Consider the following 11,329-nt stretch of genomic DNA (forward strand, 5'->3'; position numbering starts at 1 on the left):
ACAGGGTCAGGGCTGGGCTGATTTTCATCAGCACAGGGAGGCCCTATTTGCATGTCCTCCTGCTATAAAGACAGCTGTGTGGCTGGCCCCTCAGAGAGGGCAATGTCTGCATCTGAGTATAGTGGTGAAGTTTGGTAGCCAAGACATATTCAAGAAAATATGATAGCTTATGTGACAGTGTTAAGTTTTTAACTCTTCATCATGTTTCATTTTTGTCCATGTGCACAGATCATGCTTTTTTGTATTAATAATTCTTGCTTCGTAAACATGAGAATGTGTGTGACTTTGTTTTGTTCTGCTTTTTTCTGAACAAAAACAGCACCAATATTCATGTGGATGTTAATGATGTTCATGAGTTTCTCAGCTTCACCTGTCTTTATCTATCTCTGTCATTCTTTTTTTGCCTTCATATTTTTTTGTTTTTAGTAATTTTATCAATTGAGTTTACAGTATATAATAGGAACATTTGTCATGGAAGTTGATATATGTACATGAAACACCTTAATTTTTTTCATTTCCTTCCCTCCCACAATCCTCTTTTAGTTGTCTACTTTTGCAAAATATTTACCTTTCTTTATTATTATCTTTTATTTTGCCTCAATTTTTTTATATTTTTGGTTTTTTATATAAAGTAAATTTTGTGATGTTTCAGCTTTTATCTCTGCTTTATTTCACATCCAGAATGTGAAAATTTTGCCAGGTATTCCAATGACAGTGAACTAATATCAAGAATGTACTGAACAGAGAATTAATAAACTTATATAATTTCAAAATGAAAAATGGGCAATTGAAACGAATAGACACTTCTAAGGAGTAGGAGAATAAATAGCCAATAAATATGTCAAAAATTTAACAACTCTGGCCATTAGAAAAATTAAAATTGCAAATTTCCAATGAAGAATGTCATTATATTGTATACCTAAAATGTACCAATGATTAGAATGAATAATCAGTAATGCAAAATAGGAAGTAAAGGTCCAAAGGGGTTGAGGTAGTGGGAGGGGCAGGGGAAAGGAAAGAAGGGAAAGGAAAAATGCTGAGAAATGGAAAAATTGGAAATAAATTCTTTGTAAATAGGGAAGGGTGGAGGGGGTGAAGGAAGGGCTAGGAATGGGGAAAAATAAGAACCAAGATGCATTATGTAAAGGTACAATTCCCAATGAGAAATGTAAATGTGTTGTATACCTACAATGTACCAATAAAAGAATTTAACAAAAATATAAAATTATATTAAATTAAAATGACACTGAGATGGAATTTGCATATATTGCTTATCTATGACATCTAAATTATACATGCAGACTGCCCATATATCAAGTGTGCACTGAGAAGTGTTAACTCATATGGGCTCTTGCACAATCACACACACAATCAATGAGTTGAACACACATGCCATCCTGTAGTGATCCCTGTGGCTCCTCTGCAATTTGTTTCTCATGCTCCTTCCCTCCTGCATCCTATCCCCCAGGAAGCTCATGTCCTTCATTGTGTTGCTTTACATTAACTGTTCTAGCTCATCATTTTGGAAATAGAACATACACTATGAATTTGGTTATGTTTAACTAAGAATTTTATTTGAAATTCCTCATGAATGTGTGAATCAGAACTTTTAGATATTTATGTTGATTAATTCCCCAATATATAAAAATAGAGCTAGGGCTGTAGCTCAGTGGTAGACTGCTACCAATCTTATGTGAGGCCCTGATTTCAATGCCAGATTCCATAAAAACAAACAAACAAGACACTTCAGTTTAACTTACTCAGTTGTTTGTTAATGGGTAATTAAATGTTCTAAGTTTCAGCACATTCCAAAGAAAGCCGCCCATTCTCTTGCAAATGTAAGTACATGGAAAAGAGTTGATCTCTATGTTTTTTAAAACAAAGAGAACATAACAGGAAAACTGGATTAACTCCAAATTAATAAAGTTTCTTAATTCCATCAAGCAACTGAAGTTACAAAGCAAATGAAATTATGAAATCTGGAGCTGCAGGACCTACATCAGAGAAACAGAGATCAGCTTTAGCTACCTGGGAAAGAGATCACCCTAAGTCATGTCACTAGAAGATAAAACTGGAAACAATTCATATGTTACTAAATACTGTGTGCTGAAGCATCAGAATGTGAATATGACAGGGTGCACAAACTGAGGGGATTGTGTATGTCCATTATTTCTGCTATAAAAATACTCACAAAGGGGAACTTATAATAAATACAGGTGTCTTAGTTTCTGTTCTCGTTTCAGTGACAAAATGTCTGACACCCACAAGTTAAAGGAGATGTTTATTTCAGCTCAGAGTTTGTAGGGATTTTAGTTTGTGGTCATCTGGCTCCAAGGCAAGGGAGCATGGCAGAGGAGCACAACACAGGAGAAGCAGTTCATGGAATGGCAGGCACAGGGCAGGGAAGCAGCAAGCAGTGAAGTAGCAGCAGCAACCAAGTTTGGCTTTATATTTCATCCATGCTACCCACACTTTGGGTGGTGCCACTCACACCTAGGGTGGGGAACCCTGAATACCAGCATCAGACCCTTAATACCAGTATCACATACCCTAAATCCAGCCAGGTCTGAAACTCTAAACCTAGGACTGCATGAGACACCTTATTGGGGGGGGGGGGTAGGAATCTAGATACAAACTATAACAACAGGTTTATTTTTTCATATTTCTGGAGATGTGTAGTTTCAAGAACAGGCAATGGCAGAATGGCTGTCAGGCAGACAGGCAATTGTGTCCTTTCTTCAATGTTAACTTTTCAATCAAGTTATGTTTTTCCAGATCTTCTTGTCCCTTTTTTGCATCCTCATGTGGCAGAAAAAGTTTCCACTGTGCCTTTACAGAGAATGCAGGCAAAAGAACAATCAACTCATTCCCCAAGCTTTATGAGCACTGATCTCATTTACTAATTTACTTCATTCCTGGACAAATGTACTGACAATTGGCACATGTGTTAATGATATTATCCTGGGGGTGAGTTTCAGTATTTGAACATAAAGGGGCTCATGCATTCACAACATAACTTTCCATGTTGTCCTCCCAGTTTCATATCTTTCTATCACTTATACCATCATAATTGCATTAAAGTTTTCAATATCTCTAGTGTCAGTTTTTAAATCTAAGTCCCAATTCTGAAGTAAATAACTCCTCAATAAATTACAGGTAAGACTTTTGGTATGATTCTCCCCAATTTTAACTGAGGAAATTAATCAAGTTAAGTGGTTCTAAATTACAGTTTTGGCCTGGCATATGGTGGGCATTCACAATCCAAAAGTGATAATGGAAACACAGATAATAAGTCCCAGCCAAATCCAAAATTCAGCTGGACAACACTTACACTTGAAAATCCACACTATCTTTCTTCAAAGTAAGGTCCTCCCTTCCATGTTGGGGTGTAGATTGGGCCCAAGTGGCCCTAGTACCTAGTCTTCTTGTTCTGCCTGATCCACTGATACAAGTGTCCCCATGCATGAGATAAGTGCCTGCAGATGTCCCCAAATGACTTCCAATGCTGGTAGCACTAGAGGCCTGAGGTACTGCGAGAGACCCATTGGACAGGTCTGCTGTGCATTGTAATTTTGGAGGCTCTCACCCCACAGTTCTGCAGGCATTGCCCTAATGAAGGCTGTCTTAATGTCTCTTCTTCTGGAGCTCTGCAATTTTCCCTGCCTGTCCCTGTTCTATCTCTCTCTCCTCTCCCCACCCCCTCATATCTCTGTCTCATCTTGGCATTCTTTGGAAGTGTGATGGGGTCAATATGTCCCCCAGCTCCTGGACCCTGTACCTGCAGTATGAGCACAACATAGACGCCATTGGATTTAATGGTCTGTGCCCTCAAGAGGGACAGTCCCAAGGCTCAAATTCTACCTTAGTGTTGTGCAGCCACCTTAGGATGTGTGAGGCATAAACTTGAAGCAGCCCTCATAAGTGAGACTAGAGGCCACAGAGGTACCCTCAGCCATCCACAACACTGTCCCACTGTCACATGCCTTCACTCTGGAACTGTAGTGGGAATGGCATCCTCTGATTTAATTTTTGTTCATTCTTGCATTTACCTGGTTGAAAGCAGCTGGAATTCTTCCACTCAAAGTAATACCTATAACACCTTTGTTTCCTTTCCAAAATATTTGCATTATTCACAACATAGGTTGATAATTTTCAAAATCTGTAAGTTTCCTTTCCCAGTGGTTTTGTATTCTACCTGTACCATCTCACATTTTGTGATTACCAATTGAAGGAAGGAATGCCAAACCTTTAACTCATTACTTGAAGATTTATTCTGCAATATCTCCCTGTACACAGTTATTAAATTTCCACATTTACTATACGGTGCATGAAGACTCTTCTTTTCCATTGTACATGCATGTCTTTTCCTTTGTTTCCCAATATCCTGGTCCATCATATTCACCTGAGAATTTGTACAAATTTATTTTGCCATCTGAGTTTTTGCAACATTCTTTTTAACTTTTAACAGTACATCTTTGTGATATATATTGATTGTATATCACATCTTCATAGTTTTTACATTCCCTTCCTTCTGCATCCTGCCTCAGATTTCTTTGCATTTCTATAGAGGCTACCTTCCAGTTCCTTATACATCACATTTTCTAAATTCATTCATCCTTTATGTTTATATAGGTCACTTCCATAATTTAACTCCTCTGAGCTATGCTAGTGTAAACATCTGTCACTATACTAGGATGGCTTTAATACTGTACTACCAAACATGTAGAGTAAGTTACAATCCATTATGTACAAACATAATAGTTGTTAAAAATAACAAATGATTAGGTTACTTGTCTATTTGTTTAAAGTTTTAAAGATTTCCTGGTTTGTGGAGGCACTCATTAAACATCTAAAAATACTTTTTTTGCAAAGCAGTGTGTGATTGTTATGGCTTATGTCTAGAAGTCCCCTCAAAGCCACATGTTGTCATAGGCCTCTGCAGAGGTGGCTTGATCTAGAGTTGTGTGAAGCTTGAAACAATTATTGATGCAATACTCGGCTTCAGTGTACTAGGATTAAATGTGTGAGTGCTACCTGCCCTAAGTAGTCTGAATAAGTTAAAAGGGCAGAAAGGCATTGTTAAATTCCCTTGCTTTTGTTACCTTCTGGAAACTGGAAACTGCTTCTCCTCTTCAACTCCTGTCTATCATGTCACCCTGCCATGGAGCCAGCCAATTATGTACTAAAACCTCTAAAAACTCTGAGCTAAATATGCATTTCTCCCCTTAACTTTGGGTGTCAGGTATTTTTTTCAGCAATGAGAGAAAAGTAACTAAGACAGTGATGTTACACTTGAAAGAGTTTCATACATTTTGGTGTTACCACACATTTGTTAAATGATCTCTTTTATTAAAGGCAAGGACACTATATAAAATTAGAGAAGGAACTATGAAGCAAACGGGTAAATTTCTCATGAACCTCACTGAAGAGCAGACACAGAGACATGACCCTTTTAGCACCATGGTCATGGTCAATGGACAAGATTTTTTGTGATTTTGAAATTAAAATATGCTGAGTGTGGTGACACACACCTATAATCCCAGCACTCAGCATGCTGAAGCAGCATTCAGGAGGCTGTGAGTTCAAGGTCAGCCTTGGCTACATAGTGAGTTTAAGACCAAGCTAAATTACATGGATTTACCCTGTTTCAAAAGAGAAAGAAGGAAGAAAGAAAGAAAGAAAGAAAGAGAGAGAGAGAGAGAGAAAGGAAGAAAGAAAGAAAGAAACAAAGAAGAAGAAAGAAAGAAAGAGAAAGTGAGAAAGAAAGAGTAAAGAAAAGAAGTATGGACCCAAACATGGTGTAGGATTGGTTGCTAGCTATATATAGTTTAACAATCAAATGGATTTTCCTCACTAGTGAATTCAACACACTGTTATATTTCAAGGCATTTTAGGACAGGATAACTGTCTTATGTCTGAATTTTCAGGCTACAACTTGAATATTGTTGTAGTCTGGTGCAGGCCTTCAAGCACATTAACATGCATGGATTCCAATAACTATGGAAGGCACAGGAAAAAAATGTAATGTATGTCCTTGTTCCTCTCTGAGGTCTTTACCTCCTTTACCATATCAGAGATGCAGAAGTTCTTTTTGGACAATAGCAGGCCGTGTGGATTTTTGGAATTGTTGATAATATATCTCCCATCCTTTTTATTGCCATTTATTACTCGAAAATGAAAGTGACGTTTCTCCCTGGAGACACTTAACTCTCTGATTCATGTCTCAAGGTGATACAGCAACTTATACCACTGAATGCTTGAGCAAGACATATTCTCAGAATATTGTTGCAGCCTCAAAAATATTCTACAAAACCACAATTGCAATTCTGGAAGGCACACAGCATTTATGGTTGAATCAAAAGTCCTTTACTGGCCAGGAATGAGGTCAACATAGAGTGTAAGAGTGGTTTCTGGCATAAGGCACTCAGGGAATTTTCCATGTCTTCACACCAATTCCAGGTCTGGTGAGGTTGCAAATATCAACAAGGCTTTTTTTAAACTGACCAATAACACTACCCTGGGTGTGGATAAGGATGACTTGGAGGAGCTCCTAGATTTGGTCCTGAGGAGGAATTGCAAGATGAGAAAGTGATTAAATTGTATCAGAAAAACTGGTAAGACAAAAGGGAAATTGTTTGAGGAAACAAAAAGGAGTAACTTGCCCGAAATTTCACATGGTATAACAGAATGTTACACAACCTCACCTGACTGCTAAAGTCTTGCAAATATGGGCCTAAACACTGCAGTGTTTTTATTAACAGAGAGAACGTTTCCCTGTGCCTGACCTTCTTCTAGGAATAAACTATATATGATGAAAACAAGCCATCATGGACAGGCTTCAGGAAGGGTGACACCTGCTTAGGAAGAGTCCCAAGCAGGTCTCCCAGGAGGATATTGGCATACATGGTTGTTGGAGCAGTTGACAGTTCTGTGCATGTTATTTCCACTAAGGAGCTTCCAGTAGGAAGAGGTATGGAGGTGGAAGCCAGAGGTGTAGAAGACCCTCTTCCATGTAGGCCTAGGCTAATATGCAATATTTATGTTTTTAATGCTATGAAATAAAAATAGTCAAAGAATATTTATAGAAAGAAAAGTACTGTTATAAATTTATTGTATCTGAAGTGCACAGTGCATATAATCCTTACAGCAGTGTGTAGTGATGCCTTGGCTGTCACATTCACCTCCCACTCACACTGACTTAATTCCCATTCTGAAATCTCTATTCATAGCAGATATGATTTGTGTGTGTACTTTGTCCTTTAAGGGTCTACATCTTTACGGGCCTAGTTTTCAATGTGGTCCTGTAGAGTTGGTGGTGATTTTAAGAGGTAAGGTGTAGTGGGTTGTCCATTAGTCAGCAGGTGGGTGGCTCTGAAAGGATTAAAATAGTTCTAGTGGGACCCTGAGTTTGTTCTGATGGGTCTGTCTTGATACAATAGTGATCCTCTACCCTAAATTGCTTTCAGCATCCTGACTATCCTATAATTCTAATCTTTTGGATGTGCTCCCTGCCATGGAGATTACACTCACCACAAGGCTCTCATTGGAGCCAGATCAACATAGGACCATGATCTCGAATCCTCAGACATGTGGAGGGAAAGCAACTCTTTTATGTATAAGGCTGGCCTCAGTTGTTTTATTGTATTAACAGAAAAGAAAGTATTGTATGACATGTATTAGGGTATAATTTTTACAGTTTCTGTATTATTTTTATTGTTCATGTTCTCCATTTAGATATTTTTGACACACAAACATCCCATTGTTTCAGATGTTATAGTTTTCAGTGGAGTGACTTGTTCTTCTGATTTGTAGCTAAGGAGCAATAGTATATTGTATAACCTAGGTGATAGGTGGCCTACTCCATATAGGTTTGAGTGGATGATGGTCACACAATGAAAACATTGCTTAATGCAATTTCTTTGAACACATACTAAGTGGCACATACTACTAAATGGCCTAAGATGATTTATGCTCTCGGTATAGTTATTTTTCTGAGCCCTCACATGACTCACACTTGATGCTGCAGTTATGATAATTCAGGCCCTTCTAGAATGCACCTCAAAACCTTTCAACCTGTGCCCATGAATTAATTCCAAAGCTGCTTCCACATAACCCTAAAACATTTGCTGAGAAACAACCCACGCCCTGGAAACTTTCTTTCTTAGTCTTTTTGTGCTTCTGCTACAAATAATTGTAGAATGGATGAATTATAAGTCAGAGTAATCCACTGGACACAGTTTTGGAGGTTTGGAGGTTCAACATGAGATTCCTCCAGCATCTTTTCTGCTGCCCTGATGTTATCTTGCTGCTGAATCCTCACATGGCTGGGGAGACAAATGCTCTGTGTTCATATGGTACAAGGAAGGGAAAGCAACAATCTCACTCTCTCCTCTTCATTTATAAGGGTGCTAATGAGATCCATGAGGAAAAGCACTAATGAACCAATAACCTCCATATGGTAAAACCTCTTTATATCTTTTCCTTATTTACGTTTTATCATTTTCATTTAGGAGGTATACATATATTGAAATCATTGAAAGGCAGTCTCCACCTTGAAGAAACTTCTTGATGACTGAAGAGTCCAGAAAAGCCCTTTCCCCATATGTGATTGAACTCAATGTGTTACAGAAAGTGTAGACTGGTGAATTTCTCCCAGAACTACCTCCCTCCTCTTGACAGAAAAAATGCAACAAAACCAATACCCTGCATTCAGTAGTACAGTCTCATAGAAAATGTATTGCTACCATGGATGCTGTATTCAGACAACCTTCCATATGAAATAGATGTCTGAATCTGTGCCAGAAAGGCACCAAATCCTGAACCCGAGCATGGTGGGAAACCATCGCGTGTGGGGACTATGAAGGTGGAGTCAGATCTGACCTCAGAGAAACAGACATAATTGTTTTGACAAAATTTGTGTCTGTAGAAGCAGCTAAAGTACTGAGATGTCATATCCCAACAGTACTCAATGCTTATTTGTTAAAAGCCAAGAGTCACAAGGTGTGATACTATCTTCTTAGCCTACCACTGCTCAAAACCAAGGATGAACAACTAAAAATAACACTGGACTTCACCCAGGAGTGTTTAAGGGGAAGAGCTCTCTTTTAGGATCAACACACAGAAGAAAACAAATTCAAGTGGGAGTTCAAAAACAGAAAATCTAAAATATTCTCTAAAAACTATATAAAATAAATAAAATGTATAGAAATAAATATATAGGTTTTGTCATATATGCATGTGATATATAATTGATTGTGTCAACTTGAGCAAGAAATGCCCAACTAAATTGGATCACCACAGTTCTGGCAGTGGTAGAAGGGATTTACTGAAAAGAGAATTCCCACCATGAGTGTGAGTGACAGTGAACAATAGACTTGTTGCTGAATGTAATAAAAGGAAATTAAGATGGAAGTATCACTTCTGTTTCTTAGGAGCACCTCCAGTCTCCACCTTCACCTTGAACATCATCCCTTCGCTACCAGTGCAGATGTTTCTGCCTTCACTGCACAGACTCTTCAATCTTCCATCATAGACCCTTCAGCCTCCTGAGATGGACTCACACAGGACACTGCAGTGAGCTCCAGGCCTTCATCTGGATCCTTCTGATCTCTATCATGGAGACAGACAGTCCTTTTGCACTTTTTCACACCTGACTCTGTGGGAAGCCATTGTCAGCCAATCTTGCACATTCTTATATATTTGTATATCTTGGAATAAATGTTTCTCTAGTAAGCACTAACTGATGCAGTCTGCTATTAAAGGGTCATAGAAATGGCAGTACCCATACAATTTTCTATTTTCCTTAAATGATCCTCTTTTCTCCTAATTCTTGGCAAGTTTCATGGTCTGTCCATGTATATTTGCCTTTTATAGTGTTTTATTAACACAATTACAAACTGGACTATGTAGTCAAGTCTGTGCTAATTTCTGAAACCATGAAACTATTTTCCATATTAATTGTTTTCTGAATTAATAAACCATGTTTTTTTCCTCCAGTTTGTTATTCTTTTACCGGCAGGTCTGCATTATTCATTAACTTATTGTAAGTCATATTGAATGAGTCCAGGTTTACAAAATTATCAGTAATATAAAAAAAACTCTAGTGCTGAATATTTTCCTGTGGACAGAAGCTTATTATTTCTCTTGGTTAATAAGTAAATGGTCAACTGTTGACCTGTATGCTGAGCCTCATTTTTACTGTGAAAGAACTGGTCCCATGAGTTTCAGAATGGTTATACCACTTGTATTTCCTCAGGAATAAATGTGACGTTATGATGCTTTTTATCCTCACTAACATTTGATTTTGAATATTTTTCTTTTCATCCTTTAGAGTAGGTGTGAATTTTTAATCATATTTAATATTAGTGTTTAATATTTATACAGATTGGTGAGCTTCATTTTGCATCTTTAAACATGTGGGCAACATATTTCGATTATGTTTACCCTCATTAGCTCCTTTCTTTCCCTCTTCCCAATGATATTTATCCTTCTTTTCTAAGTCTCCTACATTCATGTCATCTGTTTTTTATTAAATTGAATTTTCTTGGCCAGAGATTTAGCGCAGTTGTTCCACTACCTGCCCCGCAAGCACAAGGTCCTGAGTTCAATCCCCAGTAACAAAAAAATAGAAAAAAAAACCACATTGAATTTTCTTGATGACATCTAATATTTTACATTGTTCAATTCTTATTTATCTTCCCTGTCTTTATTTGCTGAAGATTGTGTTGAGATTTTTCTCTCATTTTATAATTGCATTTGTAGCTTTCTTTTATACAATCTAAAATATTCTCTCTATATCTTGAAGGTATTCATCTTTCTCATATGGATCTTATGAATGTTTAGTACTAGGCTATGGCTTTCCTGTGTATTACCTTTACATAGCTTTTCATGGATTCCTCCAGTATTTTCATGTTTTAGGGATATATTGTGGCTTCCTATAAATTTTTTTCTCTTTTTTAGGTAGTATGAGTTTAGTATGTTTATACCTTAGCTCGTGTGTGTTGCTTTTGTTTGCACTGTGATTTCAGCCTTGAATGTCCTCCAATCCTGTTTTAGTTTTGTCTCCTGCATATGGCACTATAATGACATAGCGGCACCTGCAGGAGGTAGGAATAAATAGAAGGAATTTTGGTCACTGACAGAATGCTTTAACAGGAGATCTAAGGACTACAGATATGAAGCATCAGGGTTGTACAACCGTAGACAAAATGATCTGAAATCCTGAGTCAAAATGAACTTTTCATCTTTTTAATTTGCCTAATCTCTGATATGCATTCCAGAAACATGTGGCTGACAGATACAATGTGCATGTAAATAAAAAATTATTGGT

The sequence above is a fragment of the Heterocephalus glaber genome, unplaced genomic scaffold, assembly GCF_053883595.1.
Source record: "Heterocephalus glaber isolate CG9 unplaced genomic scaffold, H.glaber_assembly_v1.0 deba00001673, whole genome shotgun sequence".
In the NCBI taxonomy this organism is placed as follows: domain Eukaryota; kingdom Metazoa; phylum Chordata; class Mammalia; order Rodentia; family Bathyergidae; genus Heterocephalus; species Heterocephalus glaber.